The sequence below is a fragment of the Octopus sinensis genome, linkage group LG4 (genome assembly GCF_006345805.1).
Source record: "Octopus sinensis linkage group LG4, ASM634580v1, whole genome shotgun sequence".
Classification (NCBI taxonomy): Eukaryota; Metazoa; Mollusca; class Cephalopoda; order Octopoda; family Octopodidae; genus Octopus; species Octopus sinensis.
The window spans coordinates 13914572-13936557 of NC_043000.1; the positions used below are offsets into that span (position 1 = coordinate 13914572).

General features: G+C 35.9%; 1 protein-coding gene across 6 annotated transcripts in view; it reads left to right on the plus strand.

Moving 5' to 3' along the window:
- Positions 1-21986, plus strand: part of LOC115210212 (zinc finger protein 236-like) — a 142591-nt gene that overhangs the window by 29831 nt on the left and 90774 nt on the right. Inside the window, exon 4 of one of the 6 annotated variants that reach the window (XR_004998627.1) lies at positions 14777-16743. The exons of 4 other annotated variants lie outside the window; for them this stretch is intronic. The gene's annotated coding sequence lies outside the window, so the exon portion shown is untranslated. Of the gene's footprint in view, positions 1-2211; positions 4719-14776; positions 16744-21986 lie in introns of those variants that run through there. One more of the 6 variants, XR_004998629.1, reaches the window with a different exon arrangement.

Sequence of the window (21986 nt, forward strand, 5' to 3'; positions counted from 1 at the left end):
AGAGACATTGTATGGCAGCAGCTGTCTCTATCATAGATATGCTGATCTCTTAACTATATTTTGTAATCTATTTTTGTATTTTTTCCCTGGTAGAATATTATGTCCATCAGACAAATGTAGCTATGCATTGGAACAGCAGTTTTATCTCTCACTGCTATGCCTGCTCTTTCATCATCAGTGTGCTAACATCCACTTTTCCATGCTTGCATGGGTTGGATAGAGTTTATTGACTTAGAGTAGCTACCCTTCATGTCAGTAGCCTACACCTGTTTCCAGGCAAGATAATATTTCCTTATTGCCATGTATGTTTCAGCTGAATATTGGAAATGGACGACACTGCTTGCATGACAATGACACTCATTTACAGCTAACACAATATCAAGTGTGTGTGTGTGTGTATTTAATGGGCTTCGTTCAGCTTCCATCCACCAAATCCCACTCCAAAGGCTTTGGTTAGTCTGAAGCTATAAAAGAAACTTGTCTAAGGTACCTTGCAGTGGGATTGAACCCAAAACCATGTAATGGGGAAGCATACTTAACCACACGACAATAGAGTAAACCTAGTTTTTTTTTTTTAATAAATGTCTTTTTTAGTGTCTCTAAATGTTGTCCTTTATGCTTGAATCATTGGCTTGATATTTTCCCAAACAAACCGATTCAAGCATAAAAAGACATAAAATCCAGGTCACAAGTTCACATTTCAGTGGTCAGCTTTCTCATGCAGTGTCACATTTTTAAAAACAGATGTCCTGATCAAGCTGCTTCCTTTGAAGCGATTAGAATGCTATTTTTCTTACTCATACTTGATATATTCTAAGCCTCACCCTCACCCGCAACCACCACTTTCCCTTCGTCTGACTTGATTGAAATTCATTAGTTCTGGAAGTATTATTTTTCATAAATACTGTAGGCTTTTAAAATATGTAATCAACGAATGGCTTTAGATACATTTCATTTTAGGCCACAAATTATTACAAAAAGAAACGCTTGTGTTTGTCTTAATGCTAGAATTATGCTAAATGTGGTTTTTCTAGAGACATTGTATGGCAGCAGCTGTCTCTATCATATTTATGCTGATCTCTTAACTATATTTTGTAATCTATTTTTGTATTTTTTTCCCTGGTAGAATATTATGTTCATCAGACAAATGTAACTATACTTTGGAACAGCAGTTTTATCTCTCACAAGTTAAAATAATTGACTTCCATATTATACATGTGAAGGGTGTAGATTGCATTTTATATTCCAGTTCTTTTTGTTCTGAGTTCTGATCCTGCCAAAATCAGTTTGCCTTTCATCTTTCCTGGGTTGATAGAATAAAGTACCATTAAACATCTGGAATAGATATATAGGGCTTAAATACTTGTTAAAATTTTTGGTCAAGTTCCTATGTTTGAAATTATATTACGCATGTGCAGATGTGGTATGAAGCTTGCTTCCCAACCACATGGTTCTGGGTTCAGTTCCACTGCATGGCACCCTGGGCAAGTGACTTTTACTATAGCCTCGAGGTGACCAAATCATGGTGAGTGGACTTGGACGGAAACTGAAAGAAGCCCGTTATATGTATATGTATATATATATGTTTGTGTGTCTATTTGTCCTCACCATCACTTGACAACTGATGTTACTGTATTTACGTCCCCGTAACTTAGTGGTTCAGCAAAAAAAACAAAACAATGGAATAGGTGCTAGGCTTACAAAGAATAAGTTCTGGGATCGATTTGTTCAACTAAAGGCAGTGCTCCAGCGTGGCCACAGTCATATGACTGAAACGAGTAAAAGAGGATGTGAAGATTATTCACCATTTCTCTTAGTTACAAAACTAACATGTTTGATGTGTTGGAACTTGGTATCTTGTGAGAATTCTATAGTAGTGTCATTCCTAGTGACTTGCATGCAGTTTGTTTACGTTTATGAAGACTAAGATAATGAACAAGCAGTCACAATTTGTACAGCAGTACCCAATTAAGCTCTCTATGAACTACTTGTTGATTCTATCCATATTAATTCAATATGGCCCTTTCCTTAATTATACTAAAGATCACCAACAGGTTACAATATCTTGTAAACTGTCTGATAGCAACAATATAATGGGACCTTAGTTCAAATGATACTAATTGAAAAATGGTGTCTAATTATAAATATATTTTTTATACCTGCCAACTTTTCTTGAGAAGACTACAGTTCTTTTTCTTTTTTTTGTTTTAGTTTGTTAAGTCAGTAAGACGCAAGTGATTTCAAGCTGATGCAGGAACATAAAACCAATACCAATAATATTCTTAAAGTAGAGAATGTTAAAGTATTTAATGTTTGGTTAGGTTAGTGATTGAAAGGAAAACATATGTAATAGGGAAATACCAGAGAGAAGCTGTTTTATGGAAGAATGATTGGGTAAAGTGTTTAATATATTGTGTCTAGGAGGTGTGATAGAAAGAAGGTAGTTGGATGTAGGTAAATGTGTTCTTTATAGTTATCAAATTTGTAGTAGCACTTAGAAGAAACTGGAGCAGGATATACAGTTCATTGAGTGTAGCGTGTTGATGAATGAAAGCTTCCTATCAGGTGGCTAGCCTTTTCTTTAGCAGTTTTGACCTAAACCATACCTAATTTGTGATATAAGTACATTAGTATCCTAACATTCAGTTAGCTGAGTACCACACATCTAATCAAGTAGTACTGATGCAGACAGATCACCCTGTTATGACAAAATAAAAAGAAAGAAAAATAGCCCTTTTTGATATCACACTCTTTTTTTTTTTTTACATTTAAGAATTAAAATTCACTGAGTGTTTCCAGTTAAAATTCTTCTACACATTCAATAAATGAAACAGCCTTGACAATAATTAAAGTTTCCCCCACAAAAATATGAAATCTGTTGTTTTGCTGCTTAGACACTTATCTCCTTTATGTCATGTGGCCATTCCTTCCTTACCAGCTGAGTTCTCAGATTTCATCAGAATCTCACTATGTAGAAATACCTATTTCTTTACTACCCACAAGGGGCTACACACAGAGGAGACAAACAAGGACAGACAAACGGATTAAGTCGATTATATCGACCCCAGTGCGTAACTGGTACTTATTTAATCGACCCCGAAAGGATCAAAGGCAAAAAATACCAGTTATCAATAAGTGTTAAGTAATTTTCTGAAGCTTACACTGCTGTGAGGAGAACACATATCAACAAACTCACATATCATGTATTATTAGTTGGAGTTGTCTTCTTATCTTGGTTGTTACTTTTTCACTACATTTTGGCTATGTACACTCCAGCCTTCTTCAAGTGTTTTGTGATTCACTTTAGTGCCTTGCCTGGGATTGAACTTAGAACTGTGTGATCAAATGGGTAACCATTTAGTATCCTCCATAATTTCTCACATTCTTTTGTTATTCTTAAAAATGTAATATAGGACTGAAACGTAAAAGATACCAGATAACGAATTACTTTATTTTTACTTGTTTCAGTCATGATAGGAACCATGAAGGATTTTAGTTGAAACCCCAGTTCTTCTTATTTTTCTGTAAAGCCTGGTACTTATTCTATCAGTCACTTTTGCTGAGCTACTAAGAGGGGCGTAGGCACATCAACATTGATAATTTCTTTTCAAACGCAGAGACATCATTAGAACAGTAGAAGCATCAGCTAAATTATCCTTACAAAGGGGAAAAATTTGTCACCAACCAGCTATGGGACACGGAGACATACACAAAGACACACACACACACACACATTACAATGGATTTCTTTCAGTTTCCATCCACCTAATCCACTCAACAAGATTTAGATCAGCCTTAGGTTATAGTCAGACACTTACCCAAAGTGCCACACACTGAACCCAGAACCATGTGGTTGGGAAGCAAACTTCTTGCCACCTGTCTGGAATTTTTTAGTTCTTAGCCTTTTCATTGGCAGACATATCTACTAATCCTAAAGTTTTTAATGCCATATTCTTCCTTATGCATTTCAAAATAATATTCAATAACTTAACATTTTTATTTTTAAACCCAAGGTGTTAGTCAGTTAAATTGCACCTATTATTTGACTGGTACTTTGTTTTATAAACCCCACAGAAATGGGAACAAAATTGGCTTCTGTGTGATTTATACCCAGAATGTAAAGAGCCGGAAGAAACACGATAAGGCATTTTATCCAATGTTCTAACAGTTCAACCACAATAATAATAATCTCTAATTTAGATACAAGGCCAGCAGTTTTGAGGGGAAGAGGTTAGTCAGTTGTGTTGAAACCCAGTACTTGACTGCTGCTTTATTTTATTGACCTTCAAGCAAAACAAAAAGCAGAGGTGCATGGCTTGGTTGTTAGGGTGTTGGACTCATGATTGTAAGATTGTGGTTTTGTTTCCTGGACTGGGTGATGTGTTGTGTTCTTGAGCAAAACCTCAGTTTATGCTGCTCCAGTCCACTCAGCTGGAACAAAATGAGTAATCCTGTGACAAACTGGCTTCCTGTCCAAGGAGGAATATATATGCCAGAGAAACCAGGAAACTGGCCCTATGCTCTTATGTAGTACTGTGAACAAACCAAGGGAAAGAAAGGCAAGGTTGATCTCAGCTGGATTTGAACTCGGAACATAAAACACCTATCTTCTATCAATTATACTATCTAATAACTTATGCCATTGTTGATGCAACTATTTTTTCAGTCATGAATTGAATATTTCAGAAAATTATTTTTGTGTACATGACGAAATTTAGATATTTTATTTAATTTTAATAAGACAACAAAAATTTATGAAATGATTTTATTTAAATCAATTGTTATAGCTGGAAAAGTTCTTTCAAAGAATAACAAAACAAAACAAATTATAAATATATGAGCAATGACAAGATTAGTCATACACATGGGAAAAATAAGACATATGCTAAAAAAATTCTTCATCATCTTATTAGTATGCATTACTTTCAGATAATCTTTCCTAATGTTGTTTTTAAATTTTATTTTGGTTAGTTTTGGTTTGGGTTAGTATGATTTTGTTTATTTTGCTGCTAAAATTGTACTGATGTAGACTTTATGCAGTTTTAAACAATGTTCTTTAACATGAGTGTACAGGCATAACTATACAGTTAAGAAAGTACAGTATTGTAAAAAAAAAAAAAATGCATGGCTGTGCGGTTAAGAAGCTCAATTTTGCAACCCTGTGGTTTGGTGTTCAGTCCTACTGCACAGCACCTTGGACAAATGCCTTCTATTATATCCCCAGGCCAGCCAGTATATTGTGAGGGAATATGGTAGATGGAAACTGTGTGAAAGCTTGTTGTATATTTGTGTGTTTGTATGTCTTTGTGTCTGTTCCCCCACCATTGCTTGACAGCCAGTACTGGTTTATGTTCTTGTCACTTAGCAGTTCAGCTGAAGTTAATTTGTTTGACTAAGTCCTTTATGTGATGCCCCAGCATGGCCACGGTTCAATGACTGACACAAGTAAAACATATAGATAAAAGATTAGTATTTACAACCACATTAAAAAACAAAAAAAAGCTCTTTCTTGCATGATTCAGTCTAAGATTTGTTTGTAAAGAATTTCTATTAATAAGTCTATTAATTGTAGAAGCATGGACTCAAGTCCAAAGGCCTAAAGGGCAACGTGACAAAAACAAAATACCAGTTAGTAACATTATAGCTTACTATTCTAATACCATTTGAAATGTAACTTTGCTCAGTATATAGGAAGAGAGATGTTAAGAATTCTGTGCTGTGCATTCAAGAAATAAATGAAATAAGCATGGATGTGTAATATTCACCAGCAGAAGGGATAGGGCACAAGTTAGCTGAGAGAGCAGCTGAGCATTAAGAGTTTCAGCTAAAGTATCTAGAATAACATGTAGCGGTATATACAGTGAGTGGTAAATGAATGTGGCACATGTTTCTGGTGGAGGTTACTTAAGGAAATGATAAACTGAGGGAGAGTGTAATAAAATAGTGAAGTCATATCTTAGGATGTGGAGCCTCAAAGAAGAGATAATAAAAGATCAATACTGGTGGGGATATACTGTTCAGCAGACTCATCCAACCCACATTCATGTGGGGAAATAAACAAACTAATGGTAAAGATAATGAAGAAAACAGTTCTTTGCAGTAAATTACACTTATCTGAAGCTTATTCAATAGATTTTGGTTTCATCAAATCATTAGTTTTAAAAGAGTATTTAAAACTCAACTTCAGTTTTAACTCAAAGGCAAAACTAGCTCCCCATTGGTCATACTGCATAGGCGTATATATTTGCTTCTGATAATGATATTTTGGCCACTTTGTTGTTATATTACAGTAAAATAACTATTGCTGAAATACTTAGCTTTTGATATAAGCTTATTGGCTGTTCCAGTGCAGTTGACACATTCTGCCTTCGTTTGTATCCACTGCTTATATCAACAACTTCTTCTTGATATCCATTAATGAGGGCTTTCACTGTATCCTCCACTGGAGGTCAGGCAATCTGGTATAATGCTTAATACACAAGAACATAAATGTTATTTCAAGGAAGCAGAACTACATCCCCTCTCTTAATTCCTAGGAACAACTCCCAAATTACAAGTTGTCTATCTTATCAACATACACTCATTCTCACTGACTCTGTCCATCTTTCCTTGAATTTCCTTATTTTTAATGTTGATAAAATTATACAAAGAAGAGATGGCTTTGTACCTTGGGAATTGTTGACTCTCATTAACTTATTCAAATATATATCATTCTGTTGTTAATATCTGGTGAACTAATGTTGTGTTGCACTGCATTTAGAATAAATTTATTTGCTTGATTAAATAAAACCTTGCTTCCTGGAAACCTTTAATAGCGCTCCATTCTCATTCTACTTCATAGTCTGTTTTTTAGAAATTGTTGGCTTTGCTGTGCTCCCATCTTATATATATATATATATATATGAGAGAGAAAGAGAGAGTCATTTACTTCTCCTTTTTGCACTCATAGACTTACATCCTAAATTTCACTCTAATTATCATATACAGTTCTGTAATCCAATCTGTCTGATCTGATTTCACAATACACTAGTCTCCAATTTTCCAAACTATACATAAATAAAACCAATATGATTCCCCCCACTCTATCTGTCTGTCTGTCTTGTGTAAGTGAAAGAAGTTATGGTTACAATTTTCCTCTTCAGACACTTTGATATAAGGAATGAAAATTACTTTTTAGATTCTTTAGCTGTATTGAAACTGCTCTGAAAGCTGCTATTAAATTTGATTAAAATAATTTTGAAAATATTTTCTGCAAAGTTATATATTAGAAAATAGGCATGTTATAGGCACGGATATGGCTTGCATATCTCAAACAATTCATTGAGGCAGATTTTCTATGGCCAGATGTTCTTAGTGTTGCTAATACACACCTATTACCAAGCAAAGTAATATTTCTCCTTGGCCAGATATGTTTTTCATGGAAGACAACAAAATCACTTGTATTGCAGTAATGCTTCTTCTGCAGTCATCATGTGATATCAGTACAAGGTATAATATAGCTTGGGTTTCAAGGGCCCACAGCTATTTAACTGTCTGCCGAAGCATCTGAGGAGCCCCCATGGAGTGGATATAGACATTTTCGAGCGTGAACTTGACCTCTGGCTCGCCAAGATCCCAGATAAGCCAAAATCTAAGCAAGAAACTCAAAAGAGAGCAGTAGCATCGAACTCCATCCTTCACCAAAAGCTACTCTGACAAAGATGGAAAGTGGAAAGATGATTACAATGGCGGTGCTCCAGCATGGCCACAGTCATTGGAATGAAACATATAAAAGAATATATATATATATATATTATATATATACTCACATATGTACAACCCATGCCAGCATGGAAGGCAGATGTTAAACAATGATGATGTGTGTGTGTGTGTGACAGACTTCTTTCAGTTTCCAGCTACCAAATCCACTCACAAGGCTTTGATCAGCCTGGGATTATCTTTGCAGTGGGACTGAACCTGAAACCATATCATTGGGAATCAAGCTTCTTAATGACACGGCCATGTCTACACCACAAAAATTTTGTCAAAACCCATCCGGTGGGCTGTACTAATCATTCAAAGGGTCCAGCTTAGTCTTTCACACAGCGTACCTGAGAATTGCATTAAAGGAATAAATGTTTATGGAATACTCAGCCACTTGACACTAAACTAAAATCAGTACCTAATTCCGTTGATTTAACATATATACTCTCTTTTACTCTTTTACTTGTTTCAGTCATTTGACTGCGGCCATGCTGGAGCACCGCCTTTAGTCGAGCAACTCGACCCCGGGACTTATTCTTTGTAAGCCCAGTACTTATTCTATCAGTCTGTTTCGCCGAACCGCTAAGTGACGGGGACATAAACACACCAGCATCGGTTGTCAAGCAATGCTAGGGGGACAAACACAGACACACAAACATGCACACACACACATATATATATATATACATATATACGACGGGCTTCTTTCAGTTTCCGTCTACCAAATCCACTCACAAGGCTTTGGTCGGCCAGAGGCTATAGTAGAAGACACTTGCCCAAGGTGCCGTGCAGTGGGACTGAACCCGGAACCATATAGTTGGTTAGCAAGCTACTTACCACACAGCCACTCCTGCGCCTATATATATATAAGATACAATTATCTATTTGATGGCATTTAAGATGCACTTTTTCCCCCTAAAAGATATCTCAAAAATCAACCTGAATTTTATATGAAATGTTGAGCCTATATTACATACTCTGGAGCTGTAAAACCTATTTTTACAAGAGTATGTGCTGCTGAAATTGAGGTGCATCTAATATGCCTATGCATCTTTTATAGTCATCAAAAGTACAGTATTTTGATACTTCAGAAAATGTACTGCCAAACTTAGAACGATACGTGTGAAATTGTATGTTAGTAAGCCATTCTTGTGTGTTAGCTTCTTGTTTGTTGTAGATTCTCCATGCACTAACCTTTAGCTGACATCACTTTTCCCATCAGTATAAGGTTTTTCATGAGGAAGTTTGATGGATTCATTGATAATCTGTTATCTCAAGCTTGATTAATTTCTACTAACATTGATCCACTTTTTTAGCAAACTAACAAGAAAGCTAAGTGAAAATGACTTGTAGGATCACTTAATATCTATCTATCTTTCTATCTCTCTGTCTGTCTGTCTGTCTGTCTATATGTATGTATATATATGTATGTATATATATGTGTGTATATGTATATATATGTGTGTATATGTATATATATGTGTGTATATATATATAATCTGTATATATGTATATATATGTATATATATATATATATTTATATATGTATATGTGTATATATATATATATATGTATGTATGTGTATATATGTATGTATATATATATATCTGTATATGTGTATATATATGTATATATATAATCTGTATATATGTGTATATATATAATCTGTATATATGTGTATATATATGTGTATGTCTGTATATGTATTTATATGTATATGTATTTATATATGTGTGTATGTATATATATGTGTATGTATATATATGTGTGTGTATATATATATAAACAAAATTTCTTTCCTGAGAGATCTTACTGCATGCTATCAAGCCCTATGCATAGTACTCTTGGAAACTTACCTCAGCCCTGATATAGAGGATGCAGAAGTACACGTACCAAACTATGCCTTACTGCGAGCAGACAGAAGGAAAAGGAGCCATGGTGGAGTTGCTGTATACATCCGTGATGACCTCACACCCTAGGTCTTACTGTCATACTCAAATTCGGTATGTGACACTCTAATTGTATACATAAGACAACATAATATAGTCATATGCCATACATATTGCCCACCGGATGCTCCAAACCACATAGGCAAGTTTGAAGATTTCCTCACAAGAATTAAAGAAATCCTCATGAATCTGGAACACCACGTGACCATATTTCTTATGGGTGATTTCAACTTCCCCAACGTCAAATGGCCTGAAGGTCTCATACTCTCGGGAATGACTCATTGCAAGCAAGAACAGGTGGAGTCCCTGTTCAACCTCACCAATGCCCTATTTATGGAGCAAGCTGTACTCAGACCACCTAGGGCGAATAACATTCTGGATCTCTGCTTCACGAACAATATGGACATCATTCATGATGTGAAAGTGACACTGACATTAGTCTCGGATCACAACATAACAGAGCTGTCTATGTTTGGGCCAAAAGTAACCAGAGACATACAGCCTAAAGGAAGCACCCGAAATCTCTCCAATCTGAACTTCCGCAAAGCAGATTGGAAATCGATCCATAAAGAGATCCTTATAGAGGACTGGCCGGAATGTCTCTCCACACCAGACATTGACATGAAACTAGAATGTTTCATGTCTTCTATGCAAGCCATATGCCAGAAATATGTCGCAGAGCACAAGGCCAAAGCAAATAGGAGCAAGATTCCAAGGGAGAGGAAGATTCTCATGAGATGACAGACAAAGGTTGCAAATCGACTCAACCAACATCCCAAAAGTAGCGAGACGTTCCGCCTAAAAACAACACTGATGCAGATCGAAAAAAGGCTGCAGCAATCCTATGTGAGGGAGAAAGCAGACAAAGAAGCCTGGGTTATAAAATACATTAAGTCAAACCCAAAGGCCTTCTTTCATTATGCGAAAGAAACAGCCTCAGTACACTACAAGATAGGACCCCTCCTCCAAAAGGATGGCTCCCTCACAGACAGTTCAACTAAGATCAGTGAGATACTGAATGACCAGTTCAAAAGTGTCTTTACCACCCTGTTGGAACACAGACAAGTGAACGAACCAGTGGTCTCCATTGCTGCCTCACCTATAACCAGCGAGGCAGTTACAATGGAATACATTGACATTAGCGAAGAAGATATACCACTAGCCATAGATGAAGTGGACACAAACTCAACTGCTGGTCCTGATGGTTTCCCAGCAATCCTCCTTAAATCATGTAAGCATGCTCTGGCAAAACCCCTCCAGATTCTCTTCCAGAGCTTTCTTACAAATGGCAAACTGCCAAGCAAGCTGAAGGAAGGAATCATATGCCCAATGCATAAAGGAGGAAGTAGAGCAGATGCTAAAAACTATAAGCCTATCTCTCTGACTTCTCACATCAGCAAAGTCATGGAACTGATAGTCAGAGGGAAACTAATCACATTCCTTGAAGAAAATAACTTGCTGAGAGATACCCAGCATGGTTTTCGACCAGGTAGGAGCTGCCTGACCTAGCTCTTACAACATTATGACTGAATGTTGAGGCAGTTACTCAACAATCAAATGTGGACGTAATATACCTTGATTTTGCAAAAGCTTTGGACAAGGTGGATCTTGGTATGATATGCTACAAACTGCATGACCTTGGCATAGCTGGAAAACTTGGAGAGTGGTTACATGACTTTCTGAAAGATAGGAGTCAGGCAGTTGTGGCTAATGGAGCCACCTCTATGAACACACAAATAGCGAGCGGTGTTCCACAGGGCACTGTCTTGGGACCATTCTTTTTATGGTGGCCCTCTCAGATATGCCCGGATAGCCACTCTAGCAAGCTATGCAGATGATACGAAAGTCTTGCAGAAAATACAGAACCCCAGTGATGTTGCATACCTGCAGCAGGAGTTGGACTCAATTTACAGATAGGCTGAAGATAATGATATGCAGTTTAATATATATGTATATATGCATATACATATGTATATATGTATGTGTGTGTATGTATGTATATCATCATCATCGTTTAACGTCCGTTCTCCATGCTAGCATGGGTTGGACGGTTCGACCGGGGATCTGGGAAGCCAGAAGGCTGCACCAGGCTCCGGTCTTATCTGGCAATGTTTCTACAGCTGGATGCCCTTCCTAACGCCAACCACTCCGTGAGTGTAGTGGGTGCTTTTTACGTGCCACCTGCACTGGTGCCAGGCGAGGCTGGCATCGGCCACGGTCGGATTGGTGCATTTTACATGCACATATTTATACACACACATATAAACAAGGGCAAAAGAAAAAATTCCAATGCCAAATATGCCGAGAAAAGATTTTAAATCGTCATTCTGGGGCAGTGGCTAGAAGTGTTTGCTTGACCGAATTGACCCCAGTTCTTATATTTTAACTCTGGTGCTTTTTCTATCAATGTGTTTTGCTAAATTGCCAAGTTATGGGGGATATGAACAAACCAACGCCATTTGTTCAGTGATAGTTGGTGACAAACACGCTTCTGCATACACACACACGCACTCGTATATGAGTCAAGCTTCCACACAATTTCCGTCAACCAGAGTTATTCACAAGATGTTGGTTGTCTGAGGGGTATAATAAAAGGCATTTCCCCAAAGTGCTGTGTAGTGGGACTGAATCTGTAATCACAGTGTTGCAAAGCAGGCCTTTTAAACACACAGCCATGCTCTGTGTTTTTCAACTCTTTACAGAAAAAGGTTCCAATTTTTGTATAAAGAGAGAATATGGATGGGGAATGTTCCATCTACCAAATTTCGTTTACAAGTCTTGGATCAATCTGAGACTATGGTAGAAGACACTTTGGAATGAACCCATGACCTCATGACTGAGAAGCAAACTACTTTGTTACTTGGTCCAAGCATCCATAGTTTCTAAATGTTGACTACATTGGTTGATTATTAGTTTACTAATGGTTAGAAGGAAGGTAATAAGTTTATGTAGCAATAGGTTAATTTTTTTTTCATTTTTAAAATCCTGGAAAGTGGGGAAAACCTATTACAATATCTATAGCAGTATATTACAACTACTTATTTAGTAATTGATAAAAGGAAAAGTCAGCCCCAGTGTAATTTCAACTCTTATTTCTGTGGCAATAATTATATTTTAGAAAGTTGGAATATATGGATGCAGGTAATAAGACAGCAGAATTTCAGAATATCAGATGTGAAGTTTAGGTCATTTATGTCCAATCATAAAAGTAGTGGGGGGCGAGAGTGTTTTGAATTATTGAGTTCTTCAAACATTACATTTGCCTTAATCAGCCTGGCAGTGGAATATTTTCACTGTAAAGTTTAGTGGTTAGTGTCATCAAGTGTAAAGATGGCTGCAAAGAGGGAAGCAGAACTACTAGATTTACACCAGCAGCTGTAAATAGGGGGTAAGAGAAGTGTAGAAGTTTAGTTGAAATGTGACAAGCAGATACAGCAGCTGCTCAGAAATTCTAATAAAGGTGTTCTGAGAATGTGTAGTTCTAGACTCTGAAGAAAATAAAAATAAATAAATAAATAAAATAGCAAAGCTCTCTATCACTTTTTCTCATACACACACAGCATTATTCTCCAAATTTGTTGCTTTAATAACTATCTATTATAATTATTGTTTGACTTTTATCTTTCTTGCTAATTGTTTGAACTTGGATTTTTGTTTATTCTGCACACTTGCCTTATATATTTTTTTTCCACTATTGACATTTAACCTAGTGATGTTCACTGGTTTCTTACAGTAAATCTACTTCAGATAGAGAATTACAAAATTGCTGGAACTTTTGTCTGCACTGTAACACAAGCAAAACCAATGTCTACATGACAGAAAACAATGTTTCCTAGATGTTCTCAGTGACATTTGATCTACACCAGAAATTAGCTTGCTTACTAGTTTTTTGCAGCAGTGATATTATTATTATTATTAGGTTTCTATTTTAATGTTTCCATTACGTTTTCTATCAATATACATACTATGAAAGGCTTTGTGATAAATATAAACCAACTATTAGAAATAGGGGCTGCACTATTAATCCAGATTTCCATGGCATTTAATGCTCAACCTAAATTATTGACAAAGTACATGAGAAATATAAGTAGCTAGATAAAAAAAAGTTAGCTGCAAATATATTTTTTTGCATTCCTTTGGCACACCTTACTACTTGCTTAAGTTGTACTTACAACTCCCTTTTTTTTTTCCTCCTCATACTCCATCACTCTTATTTGAATACACCCCAGTAGTCAGTGAAAGTTCACCACTGCCTTTTTGTCAATATCACAAGAATTGTTTAATTACAGTTCATGAAATTGTTTTCTCTCTCTTTCCTCTCTCTCAAAATCTATCATCTGTTTGCTAGATCTCTATTCATAATTCAAGAATTTATGGTAGGAAATAAATAATATATACATTCCCCTACAGAAAACAAGAAAAAAAAAAACTAGTAGTAACCTGAATTGATATTTACTAATAAATATCTGTGAACTGGTATCTAAAATAGTAGATCAATCAATTTCTGTGTAAAACTGAAAGTTTCAAGCTAAAAGTATTACTTGTATTGTTGTAACCAATGATATCCAAGTGGTAAAATGTGTAACCTGCAATGCAGAATACTGCTGCAACAGTAGCAGTAGCAACAGCAGCAGTATTCTGCATTGTCAGATGTTTCTAAGTACATAGTTGAAGGATATTGCTGCCAACCTCTTTTATAGTTAATGTGAAAATATATTCAAAACAATTACACAAGAAGATATTTTGCAAAATAAAACAATAGCTTAAATCTTAATGTTTGCATTACATTTAAAGTTAATATTAGTGTATTGTAATGCCTGCAATAGTTGCATTGATCAGTTCATGTTGCAATCTGTATGGCTATTTACAGATATGCAGTTCTCCATACAAAACTGTTTGCACAGAGGAGGCTATCCATTATAGATACTAAGATCTATATAATTAGTAGGTTACTACATGGAGTAAGATTAGTCATTCTTTGATATTGAGCTCTTTTAGTTGTTCTTAGCTGTTAAATTGCTCCTACAGATATTTCATTATTGTTTGATTTTTTCCTTCTTTCACTTATATATCATCTACTTTAGGTCCAGTAAGTACTGGCCACTGCTTGCTGGAAAAACTTACTCTCAACTGCAACCAACAAACTTGTGAGGGATAACAGAATTAATGACACCTGATTCCTTGTTAGTATGGTTTATGCCCTAGTTTGTAGCCAAAATAGGCGAGGAGAAGGAGGAGGAGAAGAAGAAAAGCACAGCTAAAAATAGTGTATGAGATAGTGACAAAAGCTTCTACCTCCATCCAACAGTGACACAATAAATAAACTAGCTTAACAGCTTGCCTTCTGTTTCAGCATAAATAATATTCTGCACATTGAACAGGATTGAGCTGTTCTCTTCTTCTCTTTCAATACATAGTTGTGTTTTATTTCATTCACAACAACAACAGTTTAATAAGTATAATTTAAACACTTTCACATCTAGTGCTAAAAAAAAAAATCTTTTTATTAATTGTCAAAGAAGAAATTGAAGAAAGAAAAAAAATGTGAATCTACTTTAGATGGTCATTCACTAATATTGTTGTATGCTTTTATATACTTTTTAATATGTATGGGGGGGGGGGGTGAACAGAAGGTAACCTGTCTGAAATCCTATGTAGCTACAATTTACATTTTTACTACAAAGTATGTTGGAAAAGCATTTTTTTTTTCTTCAGGTCAATTGAGCTTCTTTGAAACAATTTATTTAATTGTTTTCTTTTGAAGCCTTTTTTTTATCTTGTGTATACTGTCCTGTTTCACAATAATTTTTCAGTAGAATGTATTGTCACTCTAAAAGATCATTTCTGCTGAGTTACTAATCTTTTATTGCCAAATGGGCTTTGGATGAAAGTACTTTATAGGACCTGGGTACAAAAGTGGTAGCGGTTACATTGAAAGTAAATGAAATGAAAAGTAGCTGTATATACTGTGTACAAAATATGGTAATGTTTCAAGAGGAGGACAATCACCATGGGCCAATCAAGGTAGCCCATGCATCTAGGATTACCCTGACTACTATGGGTAAGCACTTGCTCCCAACTTTCATTCTCCAGCCTACAACTGGGCCATTCTCACCGTTCTACTCACTGTCTGACATATTTACAGGAGTACAGCACCTCTTCACTCTCTCTCTCTCTCTCTCTCTCTCTCTCTCTCTCTCTCTCTCTCTCTCTCTCTCTCTCTCTCAAGAGGAATTGCAAAGTTATTGAGGGTTTGACAAAGAAGAAAGTGTCTGCCCAAGTCTTTTCAGTCACTCCACCATAAATTTTTGTTCACTGGACAGGAGAAAGGCTGTCCATCCTTCTCTGCCAAAGGAAGGCAGTGGGACAAGGACTCCTAGAACACATGCATTTATACATCCTATATTGAGTTAATCTAAGTTGATTGCAGATAAGAATAAGAGAGCAGTCAACTACCTATTTGGTTTTGGAGACAAGAATAACTAGGTCTTCTCTGTTGTAATGGTAGGTTCCATGAAGTGTCTCTCTAAAATGTATTTATTTGGTTTCTTACGAAATAGTGAAATGATGTTCCAACATATACTCACTTTGTGAGTATATGTTGATAATGACGATGGACTTTAGAGAATTATTATTAATTACCATCATCATTACAGCTCAATTTAGATGCTGGAATGCTTCAAAGGACAGTTGAAGTTGATAATGAAAATTTAGATTTTTAATGTTCTTGAGTATGAACATTTTACTTGCCATCTGAATATATTACTCACCTTCAACAAACAACCTTAACAAATTTTGTCTATTTAAAAAAGAAAAATGCATCACTGTTAAAAGTATTAACAAAACCATGCTAATATATTGAATTACTTTAAACATCTCTAACAAGAAATGGGTTTCTCTAAATTAAAAAAAACTGAATTATCTTGATGTGTGCAGATAAAATACTCAGTAGATGTACTTCCCCACATCTTCATTTTCACTCAAGTGAAACTGTATATTACTGTTCAGCTATATATTCCATAGCCTTGTAATCTTCACTGTTTTATATATATATATATACATATATATATATTTGCGTGTGCATACATACATACATACATACATATGGTAGTGGTGGTGGGTTCTATTTATATCAAATAAAGTGAAAAAAGTCTATTGATATTCAAGTCAGAAGTATGGTAATTATGCAAGAAAATCATCAGTGCTAACAAAAAAAAAAATTATTTGGCATAGCTCTTTGACTTACATATTTGTTTTCACATATATTTGTATGTGTGAATATAGTTTTTGCAGAGTTTCCTTAAAATCTCTAAATCAGTTCTTTCATGTCATCTGATATATCCTTGGAAGTATTATGGAGTTACTTGGATATTGGAAGCAGTCGTTGATAGCTTTCTGTTTAAATGTGATGTTCGCTGTTTTGATAATAGTGACTAAAGAGCCTTACTTGTTTCCTTCCGTCAAAATATTCAGTTTATAGATATGAAGTTTATAGCGCCTCTTCTGTTTTCCCAGTTGGCTAGGATCATAAATTTGAACATCTAACCAAAATATTACAGTTGTATATGTGTTTCTGGTTTCCATGTGCCAGTATTGGATTTGCTGTGCTCTCATAACACCTCATCTTAACCATACATCAGCCACATAGAAACAAGGATTTGTGGTGGATGTTTGTTCTTTACTATTTAGTAACTGAAATTGTTACCACATCTCACTCGCTTTCAATGCCTTCATATTCTGTCAGAAAACCTTAGATTTTTTATCAAAATGCCCCAACTGCAACTTCAAATGATTGGAAAAAAGCAAAATGTATGTAAATAATATGGCATAAGCAAATCCACAGGTCAAGACTTTAATGAAACAGTATTGCTGATAACAACAATAATAATAATAATAAGGATAATGGTTTCTGATTTAGTCAATACTGTTGATCCATAATTGATTGGTTTTTATTGAGTTTTCTTATCGACCTCAAAGAGATGGAAAGTAAAGTTGACCTTGGTGGGATTTGAACTTAGAATGTAAAGAGCTGTGAAAAATACCAGAAGGCATTTTGTCTGATGCTGTGATGATTCTGTCAATCTAAATAATAATAATAATGATAATGGTCTCAAATTTTGGCGCAGGGCTAGCAGTTTTTGAGAGGAGGGAAAAGTCAATTACATTGACCCTAGCATTTGACTGGCACTTATTTTATTTAAAGGACAGAGGGCAAAATTGACCTCAGTAGAATCTGAACTCAGAATGTTAAGACGGACGAAATGCTGCTAAACATTTTGTTCAGCATGCTAACGATTCTGCCAGCTTGCCACAATAATAATAATAATAATAATCATAATGCTGATGAGGTAATTCCTTTGGATTTTAACAATAGTTTTGTATAAAGTCTTCACCTGGTTTAAGGCTTATATTTATGAATAAGTTGGCAATGAGAAGACTGTACTCATGATCTGTTGCAGCCCTTTCCAGACTGTTGATGCTGATGTTATTGATGTTAAGCTCGATCATCTATAGCAGTGGTTCCCAACCTGTAGTCTGCAAAGGTAGTACTGGGGATCCGTGAACTAAATTCAAAATTTCATCATCATCATTTAGCATCCGTTTTCCATGCTAGCATGGGTTGGACGGTTTAACTGGGGTCTGTGAAGCCGGAAGGCTTCATCAGGCCCAGTCAGATTTGGCAGTGTTTCTACGGCTGGATGCCCTTCCTAACGCCAACCACTCCGTGAGTGTAGTGGGTGCTTTTTACGTGCCACCTGCATATATATATACATAAGGATAAGCATATTAAAAGGAGTCCATGGGAAAACTCATTTAAATAAAAGGGGTCCTTGGTAGTGAAAAGGTTAGGAACTACTGTTCTATAGTTTATCTGTGAGAAGAAATATGTGTTGGGTAAGATTTAGGGGGCTATAGCTTTTTAGAGGAAAGGTTGAGCCAAGTGTTTATTATTTTGATTTTGTTAGGGAGAAACGTATTCTTAAGACAAGAGGAAGAAAGCTGACACAGCAGATGGAATGAGGTACTGCAGCTTGCCAGATCAGAGAAGATATAGAAGAATCAGATGAAACAGTATGAATGTAGGCTAGTAGTTGTAGCTGATTAACGAATCTTTACTTATCTGTTAGATTGTTTTTTAAAGTGTTTAGTGTGTTTGTGCATATCAGCAGCAACACTGCCCAGATTTGCAAACAGTGTTCTGTCAGTTGCATGTAAGTTTTATAGGGGTTCAACATTGATTGCAGATGAAGAGTAAAAATTAAGCATTAGAATACAGCTTTAATAGTGACGTTTATAGATTTTTGCAAATAAAAGTATAGTTAGTTGCACACATAAGCTGAATTTTGAGACAATGACATGCTGGAAGTAGTATATAAGATCTATTTATAGGGGATATTATTATAGGAGTTGAGTGCGAAAGGCAGCGAGCTGGCAGAAACGTTAGCACGTTGGGCGAAATGCGTAGCCGTATTTCGTCTGTCGTTACATTCTGGGTTCAAATTCCGCCAAGGTTGACTTTGCCTTTCATCCTTTTGGGGTCGATAAATTAAGTACCAGTTACGCACTGGGGTCGATGTAATCGACTTAATCCGTTTGTTCCCTCTGTGTTTAGCCCCTTGTGGGTAGCAAAGAAATTTATAGGAGTTGAGTGAATTGGAAAAGGTTTTTAAAAAGTTGTTCTATCTGTTAGCACAATTACTTGTCTTCCATTACAAAAGTAGTACAGGAGGCATGGGTTGCTGTTTGTTGGTAAAACCTGGTTAGTGAAAGGATTTGATTTAACCCTTTAGCATTTAAACTGGCCAGGATTTGATTTAACCCTTAAGCATTTAAACTGGCCTTATCAGGCTCAAATATTCTACATGCTTTATGTTCAAACACGGCAAATCTGGTCTCTCACACCTACCCTACAATGTCATTCTAAAACAATCACATCATCAAAATCTGGAAGCTACAAAATAATGCATCATTAATTGAAAATCAAATGAATAAATGAGCATTACATTTGATGAGGCAATCTGAATACTAAAGGGTTAATTGTTGAAGAACAGCTCAGTGTTACTCATTATGTGTACAGTGTGAGCTTACCAGAAACATTGAGGACAAGTAAGTTGAGAAGTTAGGCAAGTATCAAAGAGATAATTTGATGCATGCTAGAATGAGAACTCTACTAGAATGGACTTGAAGAAAGTCCAGTGATCTTTGTGGAAAGTAACCATGTGTAACCATGGTAAAATCTTTTGTCGTTTTACTTGTTTCAGTCATGGGACTGTAACCATGCTGGGGCACCACCTTGAAGGGTTCAGTGAAACAAAATGCTCCCAGTCAAGTCTGGTACTTATTTTGTTGGTCTCTTTTGTTGAACTGCTAAGTTGTGGGACTAAACAAGCTTGCATTATGTGTGTGTTTGTGTGTATCCTCCACGGTTTCACAACCAAACGCACACAAAGTTTCCCTCTACCAAACTCACTCTCTAGGTATTAGACAGTCCAGGACTATAGTGGCAGACACTTGCCCAAGGCGTCATATGCTGAGACAGAGCCCAAAACCCCAAGCTTCTTAACCACAAGAAATATTGGTATGAAGTAATTACATCAGATCTGAAAACATGGCTCTGACAAAAGTGGAAACACAAGAAAGATGTTGTATTGCACACTTATCCAACCTATTTCAGCAGAGATGAAAAGATATTTAAGCAATAATGATGGTGGCAATGATTTAGCACACATACTACATCAGACATTGTTTCCAATTTAATTTGTGCAGAGGGACAGAATTAATATATCTGTTTTTATAAAGTTAATGCATACAGAAGATTAAACATCAAATTAGCTTTTATAATATCTTTTTGTCTTTTCCTGAAGCCTCTACATTCAATTTCTTCCCTGGATATCAATGGAACTGTGTAGGGATGGCATAATTCTTATTTAGATTCAATTCAAAAACTGCATAAAAATGGAAATAATTCTTGAATCAAAACAACTGATAGGAAGGAACATAACCAAAAAAGTTGATGTTATTATGTTATTAGTTGAGAATTGTCAGCAATATACCAAAAGAGTGCTAGGCAAGAATTCTATATTACAAAGACAATAAAATCAATAGGTACAGAACAGGTGTACTCGGATTTTGACTAGAAGGACAATAAACTAATATTTTCATGCAACCAGCTTGAAATTAAATACTATTGACTATAGTGATGGTTCATTGGATATAAGAAATAGATTCAGTTACCTAGGTAACTTATTTGTTGTTCATAGGTAGTGCCTATGATTGTGTGCCTAACAGGCAAAATAGAAGACAAACATTTAAGGATATTTTGTTTTTTTTACTGGCATTTTCTTTTCTTTATCAGAAGAGTAATGTATATAATGTAAACAGTAGGGAAATATGGCAAGGGAAGATAACCATTTGGCTGTTGTTTAGCTTCAGGGTGAGAAATATCTACTCAGATATAGATAGAATTACCCAGCTTGCTAGAAATAGTAGCCTAATCCCCCACACATACCTTTTTATCTTAAAAAGGGAAAGATACATTGAATAATGTGGTCTTTCAGAAAATACAAGTGTATATTAGATATTAGAAACTTTTGGGATGTTATAAGATGGACAAGTGATAGGATTCAATGGTGTGAGCTGGTAGTAAACATTAGCTGAGTTTTGAAGCCTTGTGTGATAGGATTAGGAGTGGCTGTATGGTAAGTAGGTTGCTTGCGAACCACATTGGGTTTGGTCCCACTGTGTGGCACCTTGGGCAAGTGTCTTCTACCATAGCCTCAGGCTGACCAAAGTCTTGTGAGTGGATTTGGTAGATGGAAACTGAAAGAAGCCCGTTGCATATGTATATGTTTGTGTCTGTATTTGTCCCCCCAACATCGCTTGACAACCGATGCTGGTATGTTTACGTCCCTGTAACTTAGCAGTTTGGCAAAAGAGACCAATAGAATAAGTACTAGACTTACAAAGAATAAGTCCTGGGGTCGATTTGCTCAACTAAAGGCAGTGCTCCAGCATGGCCACAGTCACATGACTGAAACAAGTAAGAGAGATTGGAAAGGACAGCTGTTCAGTAGAACTTGTTAGTGAAGAAAACTCATAAACCATTTCCTTGAAGATAAATCTCAAAATTTCGTTAATTATCCTGATATTAGCAAATTTCACAAATGAGTTGGATGGTGGTATTTTAATTTTCTTGATGTTATGATTATATATTAAAAAAAAAAAGAAATTCATTACACCGGTCTCTTGGGAAATTTCTGTAAGAATAGGTTTTCTTCTGAATAAATGATCATT